The sequence below is a fragment of the Temnothorax longispinosus genome, chromosome 1, assembly GCF_030848805.1.
Source record: "Temnothorax longispinosus isolate EJ_2023e chromosome 1, Tlon_JGU_v1, whole genome shotgun sequence".
Taxonomy (NCBI): Eukaryota; Metazoa; Arthropoda; class Insecta; order Hymenoptera; family Formicidae; genus Temnothorax; species Temnothorax longispinosus.
This window is the reverse complement of record NC_092358.1, coordinates 10,520,890-10,543,539: the sequence shown is the minus strand read 5'-3', so window position 1 is coordinate 10,543,539 and position 22,650 is coordinate 10,520,890. Positions and strand designations below refer to the sequence as shown.

The window sequence follows — 22,650 nt, the reverse complement described above, 5'->3', positions numbered from 1 at the left end:
AGGTTTAATGGGCATATGGTTTAAATGATGAGATTACATAGAAAATTCAATAGAATTAAAAGATTTATAAGAAATTGATTTCCATCATACCCCGCTTTGCGCGCGTTACCTTTTAAAACTTGCTATCAATTACAACGTCCTTTTTTATATACTCGCTAACGGTTACAGGACGAAGCAGAGTAAAAAAATCGAATGTTTTTATGAGATTATAGGACATACGAGAGTCAGCATTACCGGAACGTTATTAACAGGAAAAACGATATTCAGCTTCCTTCATAAAACCTTTCGTAGCTCGACGCACGCTGAATTAAATGCAATTATACCCCTTGAAAATAAGCGAGGGAAACGCCAAGTTTCTTTTTTTTTTATAAATCTCTTGGAAAAATCCTACCCGCCTGCACTGGCGAGGCTGCCGCATCGAACGGAAGTCGCTGGGAAGTTTTAGTTGGCCCAGAGCGACGAAATATCCCGGGCGCAATTACCCACCGCGTATATAGGTCCACTGCGGGCGCGGCGCGGCGCGGTGCGGTGCGGTGCGGCGTGAGATGCGCTCCTGAAACGTTTTGCAGGTAAATGCGGTCTCTAAGCGGCTGTGTCGGGAAATACGTTCGACGGCGGGCAGGGGACCGGAAATGTGGGTACGCGAAAGCACGAAACGCGCGCGTGACAAGAAACTGCGCCACTCTCTCGCTGCTGCATGTCGTGCATCCTCGCCGCGCGCGAAACCGAGTAGCAGCACCACAGAAAATTCCTCGATATCGATCGCTGGTGTCGGGGGCTGAGCGGACGAACGAATGTTACGCGTGTTCGCCTCCCGGATCCTCCGTGCTCCTTTAATTAAGTTAAATTGCGCCGCATTCCTGAGAAGGTGGCGCAACCGTCCTTACGATCTCGGCAAGAATCCCCGATTTACGCGTCATTTCTCTCACAAAAGTCTTCGCGCGTCTTTAGCAACTCTCGCGAAAATTCTCGATACGTAAGAATCTCCCCGGGGAAATTACTAAATTTCACAATTTTTGAGACAAACTTGAATGAGAAATACTTTAAATGTTTAGTCGCATTTTCACGAAAGATGCACGAAAAGATAAAACCTTAACAAAAACTTGGAATTTAAATATCGAAAGGTTATTATCGTTAACTTGAATAAGAAAAATAAAAAATTTAGGAAAAAATGTACGACCGACAACAGTGCAAACGGCATTTCGACATATACCTACTCTCGTAACACACATTGCCATAATTATAACACAGTTTGTTTAGATAAAGTAGAACAGAACTGCACAATGAAGACATTTCAACCGATCGCGATGAATAATTAGTGTCAGAAAATAATCAACTAGGCATTTTGCCTTTCCGTTGTTACATTTGTAAAATATATAATTGTCGAATTATAAAAGCCGAACAATCCGATGAATTGGAAATCGAATAACGCACATCGCACAATAATTGCATTCATTTCGAATGGCGGTAAAAAAGCGATGTATGTGAATAATGTATAACAGACAAAAAATAAACGAATTAAAACCGACTGAATGGAAATTCATCCCATGAAATTGGATTACTCTCGAAAATTAGGAATCAATTGTGAATGTCTTGCAATACATTCTCTTTCGATCGTTTTCTATATTCGATTCGTATTTTCGTATTTTCGATTCGCAAATACGATTTGTAATTATAGTTAGTCTGATGATTTATTCGTATAACGCTGTAATTAATACAATTATTATTTAAATTTAACGTGTTACGCGTTCGTCCATTCCAGTTCTTTAAAAACAGAAGTTGAGAACAAAACGAGAGGAAATCCTTTCTTAAAATCGAGAGACGGCAGGAACAAAGGAGGTGCTGGTGCGTGCGGATAATCTATGGTATCGATAACAGTGGGTCGGCGAACGCGCGATAAATCCGCGACAGGCCGGAGAAGAAAGTCAGCGCGCGCGGATTGTAAGTACATGCCATGAAACAATCGTTATGATTAGAGCGTTTCGTGCGCACACGGCGCAGGCGGCGGCCGTTTTACGGCGGGATATAGTGTTCAAGGAATCGAATGAATAGCCGGGATAGCGGGACAAAGAATTTTCCAGCTTGAATCCTGACACACCCGTTCGTTACCCGCGTTAACCCTTTTCATCCTCTGCAATGTCCCTCCGCCACGAAAATACCGTCAATTCCGGCATAGACGACGTTTTTCATGTAGGAATCTTGTTATACGAAACGACCGATTTTTATTTTGGTGGAGAAAACGTTAAAAGCGAATTTTAATTGGCGTAAAAAAGTGCGGAAAAACATGCTTTATTTTGTACATTAATTAAAATTCGCTCCTCTTGTTCTGAGAACGTTGTTGAAAACTCTCCGCGAGTAAGCCAGCAACAAATTCTCATATATCTCTTAAATATTATGCAAACTCTCTTGCGTTATCGAGTTGGACTACTCCTCGCCTCGTACAAAAGCGTACTATATATACAACGAGTACTCGGCAATTTTTTATCGGCAGTTGAAGTATTCGCGATCGGATTAAATTAAGGAACTGTGGTGTAAACTATCGTATACCCATTACCGCTATCTCGATAGAATAAAGGAGAGGATCCGTTCGAACGGATTTTACGTCTATTGTTACTGCCGATGAATTGGGAATAGAGCGCGGGCAGACGCACGTCATACTGGAGCACGTATTAATATCGCGGGTACCTGTGTTGGCGCGTCGTAAAAAAATGTATAGACAGTGCGCCGGGGCCAATAAAAAAACGTGATTGATATTGTGCGAAGTTCCGAGCGGGGAGTACGGCCGATGCATATTAAGGTCGCAACGAGTCGCGCGCGTCAAACATCGCAATCGCGCCTCGCGCGAACAAAAAAAAATGTTGCGTTTCATTAAGCGGAATATAAGCGGGTTACGTGTCGCTCACTGAAAATTCTGCCCGACGCGCATTTAACGCCCCAACATCGAGGAACTATTGCTGATCGTGCTGTTTAGCAGCCGTCGGACGCCACAGGGTGTTTCAGCTGTTTTAGATATTACGGTAACTAGCGCAGCGCGCGGCTCGGATAATAGGAAATAATTTGATCAACGCCAGCTTTGTCGACTGGCACTAGAATCTCGTTATCCCCGTTATCGCGTGTACCAGGTGACAAATGTCACCGAGTACATGAATTTTTCGAGTGAGTATAAAGCACGGATCTTGCGAGCGTACGCGTATGTACATTTCTACGTTTTTTATTCTCGTAAAATTCCTACTTTCGGCAATTAGGGGAAACTCCTGAAACTTTTACCTTTTACCTCGCGAAAAATATTGAGCTGTAATTTACTGAAAGAGATTCGAACACGACACGCTTCATTATCGCATTCGTTTTGCCGCGTTTAATCGTTGTAACGCAAGTTATCGCAAAGTTTATCGCGAGCGAAGAAAATGGCAATTTAAATATAATAAACGGCATGTCGGTAAGCTCTTCCTCTCTTTCCAGGTCTCCTTATAGTCTCGTATAGGAAATTGCGCGATCGTGTGGAAAATGGTGCGTAAAATCTACGGAATGTTGATATGAATCGATTAGTGACGGTGCACTAAGTTCCGTAGGAGAGAGGAAAAAAAGCTGGCGCGCGGAAGAAGGCGCGTGCACCATGCTGGGCGATCGTTATCGCGGATCGTTATCATACATTGGCCCCGTGAAGAAAGAGGAGGAAAAAAAACGCATTAGCATTCGCGGAATCATGTCGACGCATTAAGGAGTAAATGTCCTCCCTCGCGTTCTCTCGCACCGGTTGTCTTAATTTGAGGGCCGCGGAAGATTTATTTCCTAGCCTGACTCACCTTCTTTCTCTTATCCCGCCCCCCTCCCCCGCCGGCCCCGCTTCCGCCGACTATCAGGGACTCACTTTGCCAGTGCCTTCTCGGGTCGTAATGCACTATTGTTCGATATATATAGCCCAGCGATGCATATTCATGGCGCAGAAATGCCGTGGCCCGTGTGCCATTAATACTTTTGCGGCCGACGCGGGCGCGCCAGCACGGAACGAATCGCGCATTTGTTCTGCGATCCACCTGCGTGAATTTTCTCTTTGATGCGTTCCATCGACGATCGTTATTACACCGCGGCGCGACGCGTTCTCTCTCTTTTTATACGTCCGCCGTTATTATATTGGTAATCGGTTTAACCGGGGGGAGAGAAATTCGCGTTGAATTATTTACGGTGGCGGACGAAATTCATAAAGTGCAAACGTCCGGGACGGGATAGAAAGACAAGCTCGGAATGCAAATCCAATTAGAGATCGATTATTATTATCGGCAACGATATTATGTCGTAATAAGCTAGGGAGGCTGGGGACCCAGGGCGGGGGGGGCTTTCGTCGAGGGGGTGCCCTTGATCGAACGGCCCAGCGTCACTTCCGAACACGAACACGTAGTACGCGACTACCGCGCGATTCTTTCCCTCGGCGAATTTATTCCGCGAACGTGGCCGGCATAGCGACAGCTGTATGCTTGAGATTTATGTGAATCCGACACAGGTACACACAGTTGCACACACACACACACACACACATATACAGAGATACGCGTATACACACGTATAGATGCTTGCGCGGAACGCATTCGACCGTGTGCGCCTCGCGATAATTAATGGTCACTTTTAAGGCGTTATAAAACGCGTCAAAGAGTCGACGAGACTTTTCGCCGTGATTTACGACGCGCGAAACGAGTCTCCCGAGATGATAGCTCTTAACGCTTTCCGTGCGACTGGCGACGTTATCCCTCGCGAGCTCGCCAGCGCGATATCGCCGGGACAGTCCGTTGACCAGCTCGAGGTCGCCGCAAAAACAGCTCGGAGTTCGGAGACAAAAAGCAAGAGCTACATTCTCCTATTTCTTTCGATATCGAAACGGGAGTGCAGTCTTATTCCGCAATAAATAATCAATCGATTGTTATGTTCTTGACGCCGATGGATGGATCGGCTGTCGAAGTCAAACGTAGGCACAGTGGAGAAGGAAACGAATCCTCTTAATAATAATCCTCTTAATAAATCAACATTGTCTTAGTTTTTGGAAAAAGAGAAGAGATTCTGTCGAATTTAAATGATCAATTTTTATAATATATTTCGAATTTATGTAGACAATTATTAAAAATGAATTATTAATGAAAACAATAATTAGAAATTATCCAAATTAAATTTGCGAAAACTCAACATTTTCTATTTACAAATAGTAAAACATATATTAAATGTGATCTTGTTTTTCTATCAATTTTTACACAAATATATATGTTTATAATATATCCTCGTGGTGTTTATAAACACTTACGTAACAATAATATTTTAATTTTACGAAGAAAGTGTGCTATCTATCAATATTCCTCAACCAGTTATCCATCAAATTCTGTCCCATCAATATTCTATATAGGGAGTTTCAGATCCGTTGACCTTAATTTAAATCGTAGAGTCTTTAATCAAGTTGCGGTCGATTTTTCATTAACTAAAATGTCGCGGCGCTACTTATTGCCACGATCGTGACAAAGAATTAAAAATGCAAGATTTTCCGCGAAGTCTCTAACGAAGAGTGTAAGTAAGGAGAAAAAAAAACTTTATTATCCGGCATTAACGTTAAAGATTCCGACGCGTCCTACATCGTATTGAGCTTTTATAAAAAGACGACGACATTTGACGGCTTCCCCTTAGCGTAGCGAAATATCGTGCCGCGCGCGAGAAACGACTCGACTGAATGCGCATTCGACTATTTCGATATTTTCGAGGTACTCCGAGGAGTTACGCTTATCACTTATAAATCCGTATGCGTCGCTTCTTCGCGGATTTGCGCGGCGCGTTGCATTGGTATACATGAGAGAGCGCAATAGCGGGGAAAACGAAAGCTTGCATGACAGCGACACATCTCGGCTGTTAAAAGTTGCATACGAAAACGGACAATATTGGCAGGGAGGGTGCTATGGTATGGACGTAGATAGAGGCAAATAAGATTTACGTCGCATTCCATCTATCATCATGCGCAGCTTTCTCATCGCATTCTCTCCTCTCCCCTCTTCCCTCCTCTCCCTATCTCCCTATCTCTCTCTCTTTCTTTCACATTTTGTCGCCATTTCTGCATCAAATATTAACGAGATTGAGAGTGTCGTGTATCCGTCGTTAATATGAAACTCAAATTAATCACAAGAATCGAGTTTCCACGTTGAGACTCTACGTTGTAGCAGGTGGCCGGTGTAATGTAGAATAATATAATAATTCGAAAAATGTTCTTTAACTCTCAACGCTACTTTGCTGCGCGAGATGAAATAATCTTTAAATGTCTCTCTAGAAACAAAATCGACGTCTGTTTTTCTGACAAGCGCAAACGGATTATCGAGAGAAACGCTATGTTCAGTGATAATAAGTATCGTTCGCAAAAGAAGACTTACTAAAGTCACGATACGATGGTATTGCAGCACAGAATTCTAAACTGACTGTAATTTTAACACATAATAATGCCTGTAAGAGTAAATTTAGATTTAGGAGATAATAAGAATTTTTAATTTTAAGTCAGTTTAACTAATTTGAAATGTTTTCCCTTTTTTGATTAATGCTTTAATTTCTCTAACGAGATTATATAGTCTAATCTTCATAAGGATTAAAATACGTTGCAGTTAAATTTATTCCACAGAGGTTTCACAATGGGCGCTTAATCATAGCCTATGTTTTCTAATTTCGCAAAAATTGGAATTTACCTCTAATCGTTTATGAAAAATATAAACTAGCATCAGTTTGTTGAGAATAAAAAAAAGTGAAATAAAACTCAAACTTCTTTTTAATAATTTCTGTTTCTTTTGTGCGTTAGAATATCAGTTTTATAGAATGGAATCTCTCGTCAAATTCTTTTAATCCATTTATATGGCGTGCAGTTTCCACACAGAACCTGCAGGCACGTCAACCTGCCACCACATGAGTCCCTTGATGATGGCAAAAGCGATGCTTGTGAAAAACTATAGTATCGTCGACCCTTCCTCGAAAAGCGAGTGCGGCTTAACTTGAGCTGCTCTGTTCTCTTTTTGAATCTACATATTTGTAACAATATTCTATATAAATATATATACATGTATACACATATTATATATAACATATATATATATATATATATATATATATATATATGCATATGTATGTGTATATATGTATATATATTTATATAATATACGTAATACAATAGGGGAAACTCGAATAAGATGGCCATAGAGGAAACATGGCCCATGTTTTATCAATCTAATTCATCATCTAGTATCGAATAAACATGGGTTGGCCATCTTTCCTTTATAGCCATCTTACCCGAGTTTACCCTATATACATATATGTATATAAATATATGTATGTAGAGGTATCCCTCGCTTTTCGAAAGTTTGCTTTACGTCACTTTGCTTTTACGAAAGTTCTACATGTCCTACATTAGTGCCTATTTTCGCCAACCAAAAGAAATCCAAAAAAAATTTTTGCTTTTACGAAAAAAATGTTTCCCATGGTAATTGCTTCCTTCACTTTATATCATTTCGGCTTATGAAAGATTTCATAGGAACGCTTTTGAACAGCGGGGGAAACCTGTATATGTATGTATATATCTGTCACCGCTTAAATTACGCGTTTTCTACAGCTGTATTGAATTATAACATCAAAAGGAATCGTGTCCTTCCTTACATTATACATTGAAATAAATTAATCTTGAAAAGTGTATTATTCTCGACTACAATTGGCAATACGTATATTGAAACGTTACGACGTTTCGACCCTTAGGATTGGGTCCTTCTCAAGCAATCTGGTATAAAACTAATCTTTGTCACGACTTACACATCTGCGTTTACGGGCGAAAGATTTATTCGTGTAAGGGAAGCCAAAATCGATGTATAAGTCGGCGATTTCACGAGAAGGTCGATGATGTGTAAATAGAAATGAAATTGTTTGTTCCGCCAATAATGATTAAACCAGAAAAGTTTATTATTCTCGATTACAATTGGCAATACGTATATTGAAACGTTACGACGTTTCGACCCTTAGGATTGGGTCCTTCTCAAGTAATCTGGTATAAAACTCATCTTTGTCACGACTTACACGTCTGCGTTTACGGGCGAAAGATTTATTCGTGTAAACGTCGTAACGTTTCAATATACCTACGTATTGCCAATTGTAGTCGAGAATAATAAACTTTTCTGATTTAATCATTATGAGCGGAATAAACAATTTCATTTCTATTTACACATCATCGACCTTCTCATGAAATCACCGACTTATACATCAATTTTGGCTTCCCTTACACGAATAAATCTTTCGCCCGTAAACGCAGACGTGTAAGTCGTGACAAAGATAAGTTTTATACCAGATTGCTTGAGAAGGACCCAATCCTAAGGGTCGAAACGTCGTAACGTTTCAATATACGTATTGCCAATTGTAGTCGAGAATAATAAACTTTTCTGGTTTAATCATTATTGGCGGAACAAACAATTTTATTTCTAAATTAATCTTCTTGTCATCATATATATTCAATATAATATAAATTAATAATAGATTCTAAAAACACCTCTTTCTATTTTGTATTAGTAAACAAACGTATAATTTAATCTGCATGCATCCTACATTTCCAACAAAAATAAACCTCGCAACAAAATGTAGCTATATCTATTAATCCACAAATTAAAAAGAGAGGTCGGTATATTTTACCAATACTATACTGTAACCGTGATAGCGTGCGAGAAGAACTCACTTATCTCGAGTGCAAGGAAAAAGTTTACGTAATTTCTCATCTGACATCATAATTCAACACGGTTCTGCAGTGAAGAAAACAGAAGCTTTAAATTATTGCAAAATATTGTTTGCGATAACTGAAACAGTAAGTTAACGTGCTTCAATATATTTCGAGCTATCGAAACAATGGCATCACAGCAATTTATTTCTGTTCGGTACAATATTTTCTGATAATTAAGAATTAAGATATTGATAGATAATTTATAATACAAAATAATATAAAATTACTATAATATAATACAGAATCTTATTAGTGCGATGTTATTCCGAATTCAACCGAGTCGACCTTTTATGTTTCACCGCGGAATTTTTCTTTTGAGAAACTTGTTCGGTGACGTGTATACGACGGCCGCATCGTTGAGCTTGCACGCCGTACGAGCGTTGCAAAAACTATTTTTTACGAGTTTTGCACTATAATGCAAAAACTTGAAAAATATAACATTTAATAATCCAACTCCACTCGTAGCGAGGGTCGACCAAAACGCGTAATTTTCATGCTGGTATTTCCAAGAGTTTCCTTGAAATTATATAAATGCGTAATAAAATGACAAAACAACGAAGCAAAATAAAATAGAAATGTAATAAAGGCGAATATACGGTTCGATTATCGCTCGCGCTTATAAACGCCTGCTAAGCAAGGCGCGTTTCAAACTTTTCGTTCTCGCTTGCATTTCTCGAGAAAAGTGTCTCGCTGGTGGAGCGGCGAATGTGCTAAGTTTATGGGACTTTCAACTACTGCTTGCGGTACAATTCCTATTCCACTATCCTAGGAAGATACTACGTAGGCATAATCCTCACGCGGATGATCACTTCATCTAATTCGACGAGCGAGTTGTCGCGAGTCAGCGTCGTGACGAAACCGCGGGAAAGAGGTCACCGTACACCGTCAGGCTGAGCACTGTTCGACTGTGGAGGAAAGATGCCGTTGACGGAAACGTCGATTAATTGTACAAAGCCACGAGCGAGGCGCGTATTCGCGAATTTGGAAGGGCGTGCATCTGCGGAGACCTAGCAGATGCAGATGCAGCCGCAACGCGCCGCACATTAGAGCTCGCAACGAAATGAAAGCGAGGCCAACACACATACGTCTGGCACATCGGTCGATGTTCAAGAGTTCAACCGCATCTCTGTGTTCAACTCTCCCCCCCCCCCGGCCCCTTTCCCTTTCCTCTTTAGAGGGTAAAATTTATGGCGCGTAATATCATTACGCCGAATCGCTCGCCGATTCCGTGGCACCGTGGGATTCGCACGATCTATATGTACATATAGCTCGTCCGAAGAAAAAGCGTAATATTCGCGCGTGCCGCGCCGAAGAAAATTCGCGTGCTAGAATAAAATTATCCGCTCGGCGCGGAGCGGCGTGTACTCGCACGGTATATGTACCCAGCCGCGCATAATATATCGGGTATCCCGCCGTGTAATGTATCGGATAACTGTCAGACGGATATAGCGAAAGTTTCGCCTCCCCCGCTTAAGACGCGCTTAAGCGATTTTGCGTTTCTCGGGGATAACGCAGATGTTAGTTTTGCATTCGCGAGCGGCGGAGCAGCCGCAAGAGCGCGCGATGCATTTCGCATTAATGTATTCCTTGTGCATCCCCGGCTGCCGCCACGTGGATTTAACGCGGATTCGTAATAATTTATCTTCCGTTAGGACGTTTTAAAGTAAAGTTTAAGTTCTTTTTCGCGGGGGCAACCCGGAGGACCGATTGTTTCGTTTAGCGATAACGCGCCGCGCAAACAGACACAGACACCGGGAACAATTCAACCGCGCCCCGAGACAACAGAAATTGCAATTTCCAGATCAAAGCCGCGCCTGGTTGCCAATTAGACGACTCAATCAACTTCCGTGCGTTCTCAGCTTTCGGAAAATCACATTCGAAAGACGGGCGACGATTTCGAAATGTCACTCTACAGCTGAAGAAAGAAAACACGAGTATCTTCAATGCCTTATGGATTCAATTATGTTTCTGTTCAATAAACATTACTATATAAACATTACTACAAAATCGATATGTAATTTTATATAAAAATACATTAAATAAAAATATATTTTTAATATTTATATATATATATGCGCTAATTTATTATATATTTTCAAGCATCTTATCGGTCGTTTCAATAAATAAGCGCATACAAGTTGAAAGATACTTATAATTCATTTGTGAAAGATAAGATTCTAAAGATTCTAAAGCAAGTTCTTCCACGGAATTCTGATTTTACTGAGCAGTACCTAGTGTAAATTGGATGCAGCGTTTAAGGAAAGCAGTGAATTAGGAGCGGAGATGCTTGAACTCAATTATAACGGATGGCAGTTCTAACATCCTCGCGACATTCGAAATCGGAAAATCAATTTAAATGAATTTATATTTTGGTGAAAGCAGAATGGATGTCGAGAAATTTCTTTGCTATTTTTCTGGAAATCGATAAAATCGCTCACAAGTTCATTATTTTTTCCGTATCCAGACAATGAAAAATGCATACGTTCGAAACCGTTGAATGCCGAGAAAGAAGAAACAAAAGGTCAAGATGCTTGTTTTATGGCTCATTATTAAAGAGAGAAAAAGGAGGATCATTGCAATTTCATTAAAGTATAAATTTCGGCCTTTGGATTAAAGTAATTCTTAAATTCTGTAATCCAATACAAACTGCTAAAAGCCACGCTCACGAGAAAAGAGAAGACAGACGATTTTTTGCTAGTACGAGTCAAATCATTTTGCCAAATCTCTTTATATGGATAAAGAATTCATAAAAAGAGAAAAAAAGAGAAAAAGAAGACAGATATAAATAAGCTCGAAAGAGTAGACGTTTATAACAAATGCTGAATGCCAAATAGCCACACACACATTATCGTTGTTCTTTTATTATAAACATGGTTTTGCGGTGAGCAGTTCAAAACTCGGTTGAAATAATTACAATCGATGCCAAACTGCCCAAAATGTGATGGAAGAATGGACTTGAAATATCAACTAAACGTCAAACGTAATGTTCTTATGACAACAAAAATGTTTGAAATATCGTACTTCCAAACGTACAATTTGCTGCATGCTTTAGCGTCTTGAAATATGTAGTTCAGTGCCTTAAAAAGCACGTTTAAGATAATTAATAAGTAATACTTTTACTGGTACTAGCAATTTCAAATGTTTTCTCTCATCAGAATATCATTTTTCAACAATCTGCTAATACTCGATTTCCATCTTTCAATCTACTAGTATCCATCTCGATAGCGAAAAAATTATTGTTGCAGGTACGTCAATATCTTTCGGAATGCTTCGACACTTTTCTCCGAAGGGAAACCAATAAGGTGCCGAGATAAAATTACCTGTTCCATTCCGTCGGCAAACGCGGACGGAGTCTCCAATTTGGAGAAATTATACACAGACTCTTACGTGGACGCAAACGACAGAACTCTCATTCCGCCTCTACGCCTCTCGAACCGACCGCGTTTACGCGAAGTGATAAAGCCCACGTCGTACGACCGCGGGCCGAAAGGCAATCAGCACTTACGTGTTCGTGTGATTCCGCGAGAATGGATGTCGGGGATACCGGGGAGAGAGCCTCACTCGTGACTGGTCATACCGGAGAACACACGTACACCCACGGCACACCTACACACACCTTTTTCCTTTCTTCTCCAACCCGATTGAGAACGGATTTACGATTGCAGCTTATAAATCACAGAGCGGTTCCAACCGGCCCGGCGCGCGACTTATATATCGGTTCTCCCGAAGATAGAGTCTTCAACGTTCCTTCCCCACTCGGATCATTCTCCGCCGCCGCCGGCGAACGACCCCCTAACTCACCCGTGCTCACCTCTTCCGCCGCCGATGGCACCGCGAGGTTCTGTCCGCACTCGCGACGAGACAAATCGTATATCTATTCCTCAGCACCCGATACTTTATTCATCTCAATACTTTTTTTTGGCAGCGCGTTAATGCCTCCGTCGACAGCTGGAGAAAAAGAAGAAAGTAGGAGACAGCGACGAGAAAATTGCCGCGTTCCCACGCCGCGTCGCGTCGCGTCGCGACGCTGTGTCTCTTGCAGCGAAAACACCCCCTCACTTGCGCGAGGTGAACGATCGACGAACCGTGTGCGGTTCGCAACCCGGCACGAGTCGAACTCGCTGCCTCCTCGGGACGGTATTCCGGTGGGGTTGACGCCGCCGATGCCGCCGACGCCGCCGACGCCGACGCCGACGCCGCCGCTGCTTGCCGGGGGTTGCGAGGGTGGCTCCAGCTTCGCGACTGCGCCCTCTCAGCTCTCTTCAACCCATTACGTACCTCGCACACGCGTGACCGTGAGACAACACGCTCTTTACGCGTACACCAGCCGCGTACGTATCGCGTACGTGTGAGGGGAAGCTCTGGTGTCTCTTTTTCTATCTCTCTCTCTCTCTCTTCTCTTTCCTTCTCCCCTCTCTCTCTCTCTCTCCGCGCACACCCCCGAAGTCCCTGCCCCGTCTACAGCCCCGGACCGAGTCTCTCTGCTACCGCAACACGTAGCCTCGTAGTGGCTTTCTCTACCATCGCCTCCTCCTCGCCCTGCCTCGATTGTGCTATAACTCGCGATACATCGCCGTATCACTTCATGTCTGGCATAACGTTTTATTAACCAGAAATCAAGTGCGCTCCCTTCGATCCCCGGTTTCCTCTAGCCGGAGAGAGCTCTCTCTTCACGTTCTTCCCACGTTATTCCCCGTCTCCCGTTCTGGTTTCTGTTTATTCACGCCCTCACCTGTCCGACGGATGTGCTATTTCTTTGGCACTCCAGCGGCCGCTAATGTCGATCCGCGGTCGTCCCACGTGACGAATGTTATTGTCGCTTAGAATGTTTCTATTAACTGTCATGCCCGCTGCTTTCAGCCCTGATGTCCCCGATATACGTGTAGACGTACGCCTGTCCCCTGCGTGTCGTTCTTTCATCCTGTTCTTATCTTGTTCGTTCAATTTTCCACGTTTTCTACAATGACATTTCTTTGGCTTTACATCGATGCATACGTCAACTCTCGCGTCTTCATAAAAATAGCAACGTTGCGCACAATTTTCTTTAAACGGGATATGAAATTGTTTTTTCCCCCTGACCTTACTCTCGCACGCAGCTGCACATTTATAATGCATTGTATTTTATTATTTTTACTATTTACAAAGATTTTTAGGAAAATTTAAGAATAGATAATCTTTAGTTGAAAGAGAATGCATGGTACACAATAACGTAAGAAAAATTTATCATAAAACTCTGATTTTTTTCGTACTTTGAAAAAAGCTATATATTAATTCCAAGAACCGTAATATTTTCTAAATCATATATTGTGAATTATTCTATTTCCCATATATTACTCATCGTTGAAAGCTAAAAGAGTTTATGGTACAAAATAACGTAAGAAATACTAAAATTTGATTTTTTACGCACTCCTAAGATTTTTTACGCACGAAAGCTATACATATTCCAAGAACCGTTATATTTTGTAAATATACTGTGAATTATTATATCTATATATATTTTCAGCTATAATACTCATCATTGAAAGCTGAAAGATGGATGCAAACAAAGTAGATGATTTCCAACCAAATCATTGATTAAACCTTCAAACGTTAAACCTTCTATAAGGAATTTGTAAATACGGGAAAATATACATTTTGTTTTCCCGTTTTCCGATATATTCTATAAGTATATGTATAAGCCCGTAAGTAGGTACTTGTATAACAACACAAGGAACTTCCGCTCGTTCGTAATAACGTATTCTGATTGTTTGAAGAAGAAGTATTACCTTTTATAATTTAGAATCGACGTTGAAATTTAACGATGGTTGTAAACTTTTATAAGGACCTTATTAATGATTGCATTTTGCCATGGAAACTGTCTTTATAGTTATCCTTTATACTTTATAGCATTCTTCATGTAACATTTTTCGTATTTTTCGTATTACAGTCTATTTTGCTCTTGTTTGCACATAAAATATTAAACGTATATTAAATCTGCTGATGTGTTCATCAAAATATGATTACTACATTAATGTAACCTTAATAACGAATCTAATAACTTTAAAACACGTCTTAAACTTCTGATGTATTAAATAATGAAAATGAAAATACATAACAACTTCTCTTTATGTATATTAATCAAATTTTATTTTAAACTTTAGTTATAGAAAATATATAATGTTGGAAATGTGACGAATAACGATTTCTCTCAATATTTTCGCTAACGAGAAATTGTCTTTACAATTGGCTGGAGAATCTACAGTCGAAAGGATACCTGATGGCTTTAGAAAACTTTATGGATTATCGCTGCAAGCATGCTTGTAGCGAGGAGAAAGGTTAATAGGTGCGCATTCGCTTGGTTGCCCGCGACGCTGAATACGCTTGTACTGTGCTCAAAACGAGCATATCAGCAGACTATAGGGAAATTAATACCAAAGCATATGTTCCGAACAGACCCGCCTAACCGGCGCTCATCGGCTCATGGTAACCAAATCCACGGTGCACAGCTTGTGTGCAATGTGTGCACGCTGGTATGCGTGAGCGAGGAAACGGGGGGGGGAGGAGAAGATAGGCACAAAGTCCGTGGAGGGTGCCAGTCGGATGATATAGTGGATACCGGTCCGTGGTGGTGGCATGGTGGTTACAGATAAGGAACAGGTCGCATCGCGCAGAGCTCTCGGGGTTGGGGGAGACAGCGCGGCGCTAATTTAGTAAGCGGCGAAGGGGGTAGCGCGGCAATACTCGCTTTCGGCTTTCGTGTCTGCGAAGACGGAAGTAACGCGTATACCTGCAGACGCTTTACATTCAATAGAAACGCCGATACTTCTACTCATGTTCCGCACGAAGTATCATAAATAAATCGGTATTATTGTCTTGCAGAAACGAATCAATACGTCGAGGTAATCGAGTAACGTATAACATCCGCGTAATACATTATCCGCGAGTCGAAAAATTAATGTTTCGACATCAAAATACCGTATCAATGAAATATTTCACGGAAGTTTAAAATTTAACACGAAGGTATCGGTATTTTTATTCATTGAATACGCGAGTAGGTTGTAAATATCACAGGTAAAATACGATTTTCTCCAAAAGCGTACCGGTTGCCCGATAATTTCTCCGAAAGAATCTATCGGTGCAGTTTTTCCCCGAGATTTTCTTTCGCAAAGTAAGACCGGCGCGTTACGAGGTATTCTCCTCAAAAAGCCGATACTCCGCAATCTCGAAATATCGTAAATATCCGAGTAACACCCGCGCGGATAACGCACGTAAAGCGCGGGTTAGTCGAGCATATTTCATCCCGCTCGCGCTCGCGTTCGCGCACGCCGCGCGGAATTGGGTGACTATGACGAAACGCGAGGGATTTCGCCAGCCGGCGTGGCGGAGATTCGCTTCTTGCGCGCCTCGCTGTCAAAACGGGGGAAGAGTACGTACGCGGAAGAGTAAAGTAGGATACTGTGCCGAATGGTTATAGATAAGGCGAGTCTCTGCCGCTCTCCGAGGAGAGAAAGAGGAGAAACAAAAAGAAGAAGAAGAGAGAGAGAGAGAGAGAGAAGGAGAGAGGGAGCAGGCGCAAAGTTTGATCCTCCTCGTTCTCTCTCACTTTGGCCTCTTTCCTTTTGGATCTCCTGAACGCGCGCGCGGGCACATCTGCTCCTTCCGCGTGTTACTCATGCGAGAAAAGAACTCTAAGAGAGAGAAAGAGAGAATTGAGGAGAGGATTGAACTGGGATCAGCGGAATTTACTCCGGCGGATTGTGTGAGCACGCGTTTTCTCTGCCGCGCCGCGACCAAACGGCGCGGCGGCGAGACGCGTGACAGAAATTGCGTTTCGCGCGAGTATCGATGCGTCCGGGGATATCCCGACTTTACGATGCAAGTACGAAGAATATTCGAATGCGGTGGCAGCGAGGATCTTAGCAAGGATCTCTCAGTTTCTCTCTCTCTTTCTCTCTCCGGCGACATTGTATCAGTTGTTTGATTAAAGGAAACCCCAAACGGCGGCGGCGGCGGCCGTGTACAAATTCTCGTGAAATATACAACGTGTGTACATGTACACATTGCGCGCGCGAAGGAGATGTACACAGCTGTAGAATCGTGAATATTCCGCCTGTAATCAGTCGCCTTTCAACAGTCGGTCTTCCCGAATTCCCGAAATAGTCCGGGAATTACATATTGCATGACTCACGCCGGCATTTTGTAACGATTGTAACGATAGCGACAAAAGTCCGAAATAACTGGACGGAGATAAGCGCCGACGACGAGCGCGATAATGTCACCGCTTGTCGGCGGAAGAGTCGTGCTAAAGAGGGTGGTGGCGAAAGTATGCTAATTACAATGCGCGCGAGCGAAAAAGGGCATCGTACGCGCGCACTTTTATATATAACGTCGTATTAATATTATGCAAATTTCCTTCGTTTGCGTTTTCCGCACGCAACTCCGGGCGTATAGTTCGGCGGAGTTTCTTCTCCAGAACGAACGTGTGCGATATGACGACGAGTGGAAATAACAGCGGGCTACCGTAAAGCACTCTCCGCAACCGCGGGATAAAATATATTCCTGGGCGCGGGGGCGGGACGAGTTAACGCGCGAAATACCGGACGGTGATTTACGGGACGTACGGGGCAATGTGTTTAATAGGAAGGCGCGAGACCGTTTTTGATACACGTTTAGTATTTCCCAAGGCATCGGGGTAGACAGGCATATATTGTACGCGTAAACGTAATAAAACATGATACACGGTGCGGCGTATGATTAGCTGTTTCTCATTAGCCGGCGGGCGCTTATTCGGCTTTTAGATCAGTGCATGCACCGTGTGCAACCCCCGGCGCGTAGCTCCCAGCGAAACGCGAGGCAGCTCGTTTGTGCTCCCGCCGTGTATTTTGTACTTGTCCATTTGCTTACATGCGTTTCCACTACACGCGTCGTTACGAAGAGTTAGCGCCAATGGACTCGACGCCGCGCCGCGCCGTTGCTCGCACTGTGTTAATATCCGTGTGCGCACACGTATCTTGAAGGATGACCGATTTCCGCCGTACGTATGTTATTGCGGAGCTTACTTAGCTCCGAAACGGAAAATGAATAAACATCGGGCAAGCGCCGATTTAACCCAAAGTCTAACTTTTGGGACTTCTGCAAAAATGAATTACAATTGTGATAAAGATGTAATGGTATAAAAGACTTTGATAAAGATACAACTGTCTTCTAATACAATCTTTGAGGAAAATATAAGCATGCTTTTTTGAAACTTTAAAATATAGGTGAAAATTATAGGTATGTGCTGAGAGCCTCAATGGAAAATTTATATACAATATTATCAAAGCTCGCCCTTCATGTTTATGTAGATCTTTTTTAACGATCAAGTTAAATTCCAGTAAAATCAAGGGTATAATATGTTAAAGAAAATTCTACAGACAGCAGTTATCAGTTGGCCAATGTATATCTGGCGAGCAAATGAATCGTCAGCGTGAGCAACGTAGATAAAGACTTGACACTAGTCTAGATTAGGCTTATGTAGTAAGTATGTTTCGCCGATCTCGGAAACATGTCGAGAACGGTTAATGGCTCTCGACGGTTTTCGCCGAAGTACCTGTAAATTCTATAAGTTACATATTGCGGGAGAAGTTGGTTGTAATCCACCAACTTCGAAACTCGAGTGTCTTTGTATAGCCAAGCTAGGAGCCTCGCCGTGCGGAGCACGCTGCATCAAAGTAGTATGAAATAACTTTCGCGAGTCCGTGAAGTTCTCGTTTCCCATCCGGTCGAAAATTATTTCCAAGAGCTCAAGTTTCTTAAAGTAATGTCCCATCGGCTAACTATGACGTTTGCATTTTCATGTCGAAGGGTAATTCTTCAATTATAAGCATTGATTTGTACACAGTATTCTTTCTCCTTCTCTCTCTCTCTCTCTCTCTCTCTCTCTCTCTCTCTCTCTCTCTCTCTCTCTCTCTCCGCTCTCCCTTCTCTCTTTACCTCTGTATAAAATGCGAGAATATCGCATTGATGAAGAAGCTAAAATTAAAATATAATGAACGCCTCTCATATAACAAGTATAGAATTTATTTCTAGCAAGTGTAATAGAGAGACACTACGTGACTTGATAAGAGTATTTCTGTTTTACATTGAAAAATAGCGAAAAAAGAAAGAATTATATTAGACCACATGGTCCGCATTCAACCACAAGGATTAAAAATACATATGCAGTCGTATAAAGTATAAATCGAATATGAATATGCCATGCCAGCATTAATTGGCAATTAAATGGAAGGGAAAATTATTCCTGCGATTTTCAGTTTAACGTAACACTCGTCTCGGCCATGATTTCGACATGGGGAAATCGCATTCCGTAACAACCGATTCCCCTGACAACGTAGCGAGAAAGCGAACGGGGAACTAACACTGGGGGCAGTTCGTAAACTCCTTGGAACTCGTTGGAACTGGTAACATCTTTGCTAGTTCTCGAGTGACAACGGCGAAACCGGTTGGAAAGGCATAAAGCGACATTCCCGTCGTGAGACGCGCTGTCCAGCACACGTCTTCGCAGTCTTGACGCTTTGATCTTTTACCTACCGCGTCGCCATCGAGCATCGGGGGATGCTGTGTCCCTCTTGTTGAACGAACGGACGCCCGAACGTCCTTTTGCTACTTTTGACTTTTGACGCGCGATGTCTTTGACTTCGTTGACCATAAGAGAGGCCACGTCCGGCACGTCTGGGAAGAAGAAAGATGGCGCGCGCGCGCAAAGGAATTGTATTTCTTTGCTGAAATCAAACTTTCCCGACGAGGCGCGGCGCGCGGCGCGCCTCACGTTGTTCCCGAGGCAGCATCATAATTATTCGTCGTTTGTAAACTTTGTCGAGAGCAAATTAAATCGCTGGTGAACGCGCGCGCGCGCGCGTTGAATCGACGCGCGATGAACGGGGAATTTCATCCCCCGGGCCTTTGTCGAACGGCGTACGGTCGATTAATATATAATATCGACGTATCGACGTTGAAACGCTTGTTAATCCATCGGCAGCAATAATTTTTGGCCTAATTGCTCGATCATCTTCGATGAACTCGAATTTTGATATTTATGAGCGCGGATAATATTGACAGCGAGAGCCGCGCCAAGTTCCCATTATTCGTTCATGAGGGATAATTCAGATAAACATACACGCGCGCGCCCGCCCGACCAGGCCGATGCATCAATGTTACAAGCGCTTTAGTGTCGCACAGCGATAATTATCGCGCGTTTCTCCGGCGCTCATTTAATATTTCAGGCATGGGATAAACAAAAGTGTATATCGGATTTCCCCGGATGCGCGCGGGGGGCCCCTCTTTCCCTCTGGTGCATATTGACCGGACGCTAAACGAGCGCACGAAATTGGGATCGCGCGCTCTCTCTCTCTGTCCGCGTGTATATATACGTTGATAATTCCAATAAAACATACAATCGGATACCGAACGGTTCCCGGTATATGAATGTACGTATCAACGCGCGATGCATTTTACGCGCATTATGCCCCCATTATTAAAACATATTACCGGGCGTCCGTCGCGCTGGCCGGTCGAGTGCCCGACGAGCCTGAAGCGCGAGCGTAACGCCGATAGGGTTGATAGATCACGCATTTCCCTGACGCCCCGTCGATGAGCTGAGCACGGGGCGCGCGCGGCTATTTCATTTTCCATCTCAGTGGATTTGCCGGGGCTAATCGATAATCGCACCACAGACACGCCCGACGCTCGCTGCGATAACAGCCAAGCGAACGGAGAACCAACTTCGCCAACGTACTCGCGGCTGTTTCGTGACGTTATCAACAGTCGGCAGACTTGGTCGTCCGCGGACACGTAATATTCTCGAGTGTCGCGCGAATTCGATGAAAGTGAAATTCTGCGGGAAATCTCGTCCGCGCGCACATAAAAAATGCAAGAGACATATGGAGCCATCCAGAGAAGACGACGGTAAGAATTGGGAGTCTCTTATTAGAAGTCTCGTGTAGTACATAATATGTGCGTCTTTTCCAGGCATTTTTTGTCGTCTGGCGATTCATCGATAGCGCACGCATCGAATCCCGTTTTGGAACTCGTTTCGCTGCTAATTAATTTCTTATTATTTTAAATTTAAAACAGATCCGATCTGCGACGAGTTCGCGAAGACGCGACTTGCGACTTTTTGCGCGTCGTTAAACGAAAGATTCTTTCGATATATTGATTTGTCCAGGTTCCATCGACCACCCTATCGACTGCGGAAGTCACCCTAGACTGGTACCGTCGGCTGGTTACGTCCGGTTGCTGGGAATACAGTTGACCGCGCGTTCATGTAATTCCGGATCGAATCCACTCGGTTTCTTTCGTGTCGGTCAATAGAGCGTCGTGTCTGTCACAAATTGCTGCCGGAACTAAACCGTGGCAATTAGCAGCGTCTGCGTATGCGCGTTATTGAATCAGCACACGCGCGGCGACAGCGTTCTGATCTTCCCATTCATCCCGGGAGAGCTTGAATCTCCGAAGCTAATTAATATATTATATCGCGCTGCATAGGGCGCGTCGCACTTGCGTAACGGGAATTTATTGTCAAAAAAGGGGTCGGTGACCCGGCATCCCGACGGCACTAACGAAAGAAATTTATTGAGACGAATATGGCGCCGCGCAAACAAAACCGTGAGAATTGCGGGAGTACGTCGTTAATACGGCGCGTCGTAAAACCGCCGGCCACGTTGCACCGAAATCACCACTTTTCGTGCCGGAGAATTAAGGAGCCCGCCTAACGGTCAACGTAACGCCCGACATAATTGCCGATCAACGTAACGACTCTGTGCCCGAGTACCTACAATCTTCAATAGCAGTTGATCACCGATTGTCCGTGTAAAAATATATCTATAATCAAAATTACATTTTGAACAAAGGTAGAGAGTGGCACCAAGTACACACGTCCCTCGTTGTATTAAACATTCGTACAAAAGATTTGATATAAAAAATTGACGCCAATTTTTATAAGTTGTCAATTAAATCTAATGTTTCAACATTTTACATTTTTACTTTAAAAAACTTAGCGCTGTTAAAAAGTATATCTTAAAATATTCTAAAGTATATGCGATATGTTTAAATTGTGATATAATAACAAATCATTAGATGTACGTTGTTATTAGTGATACGCTTTATTAGATTATTTTTATAATATTTTATTTGTGAAAACAGAATCTAACAGAGTGTATATAAGATATGTATAATTAAATATTAGTAATAATATTTATAATTTATAATTTATTCCATTATGTGACTAAAGTACTTGTCCACTTTTTATTGACTGAAAATATTTTGAAATCCAACAGCGCCAAGTTCTTTTACATATAATAGTATAATAGTTTTTTTAACTATTAATACTTGATAATTAAAAAAATAAATCATAGAAAATCTATCAATTGCTGTCAGGTTTTTATATTAAAAAACTTTTGTAAAGTTTTATTTGACGATATAATAGCTTTTATATTAAAGCACAGTAATTTAAATTTTATAGACTCTAGTTGGCACCAGGATTTTATATCAAATATTTTATATATTTCACATGTGATGAAAGGATTTATTCATTAGTATGTAAAAGTATAAAATATTAATTGAAACATCAGATTTGATTGACAACTACAATAATAAATTGATGCCAGTTTTTTAAATAAAATCTTTTGTACAATGTCTAATACAACGAGGGTCGCATGTACTTGATATCATTTTTTTACCCTTTTTAAAAAGCTTCCACTTATACCCGACTATTCCGTACTACCCGAACTTCCTCTATACTGTATATATACAATACATGAAATTTTAACTCCTTTCGAAACAAAATATTGAGCCAATCGCTCTACTTTTGAATAAAATATCGAATATAAGAATAAACTTCGAATAAAAGAATATATTTTTCGACATGTTTTCTGCTG

The 22,650-nt window shown here is 42.2% G+C and overlaps 1 protein-coding gene across 2 annotated transcripts in view; it reads right to left on the bottom strand.

The window, feature by feature from the left end:
* LOC139825140 (cyclic GMP-AMP phosphodiesterase SMPDL3A) overlaps nt 1-22,650 on the bottom strand; it is a 62,486-nt gene that overhangs the window by 32,765 nt on the left and 7,071 nt on the right. Inside the window, exon 1 of one of the 2 annotated variants that reach the window (XM_071797656.1) lies at nt 12,264-12,936. The exons of the other annotated variant lie outside the window; for it this stretch is intronic. The gene's annotated coding sequence lies outside the window, so the exon portion shown is untranslated. Of the gene's footprint in view, nt 1-12,263; nt 12,937-22,650 lie in introns of those variants that run through there. 2 annotated transcript variants of the gene reach the window in all.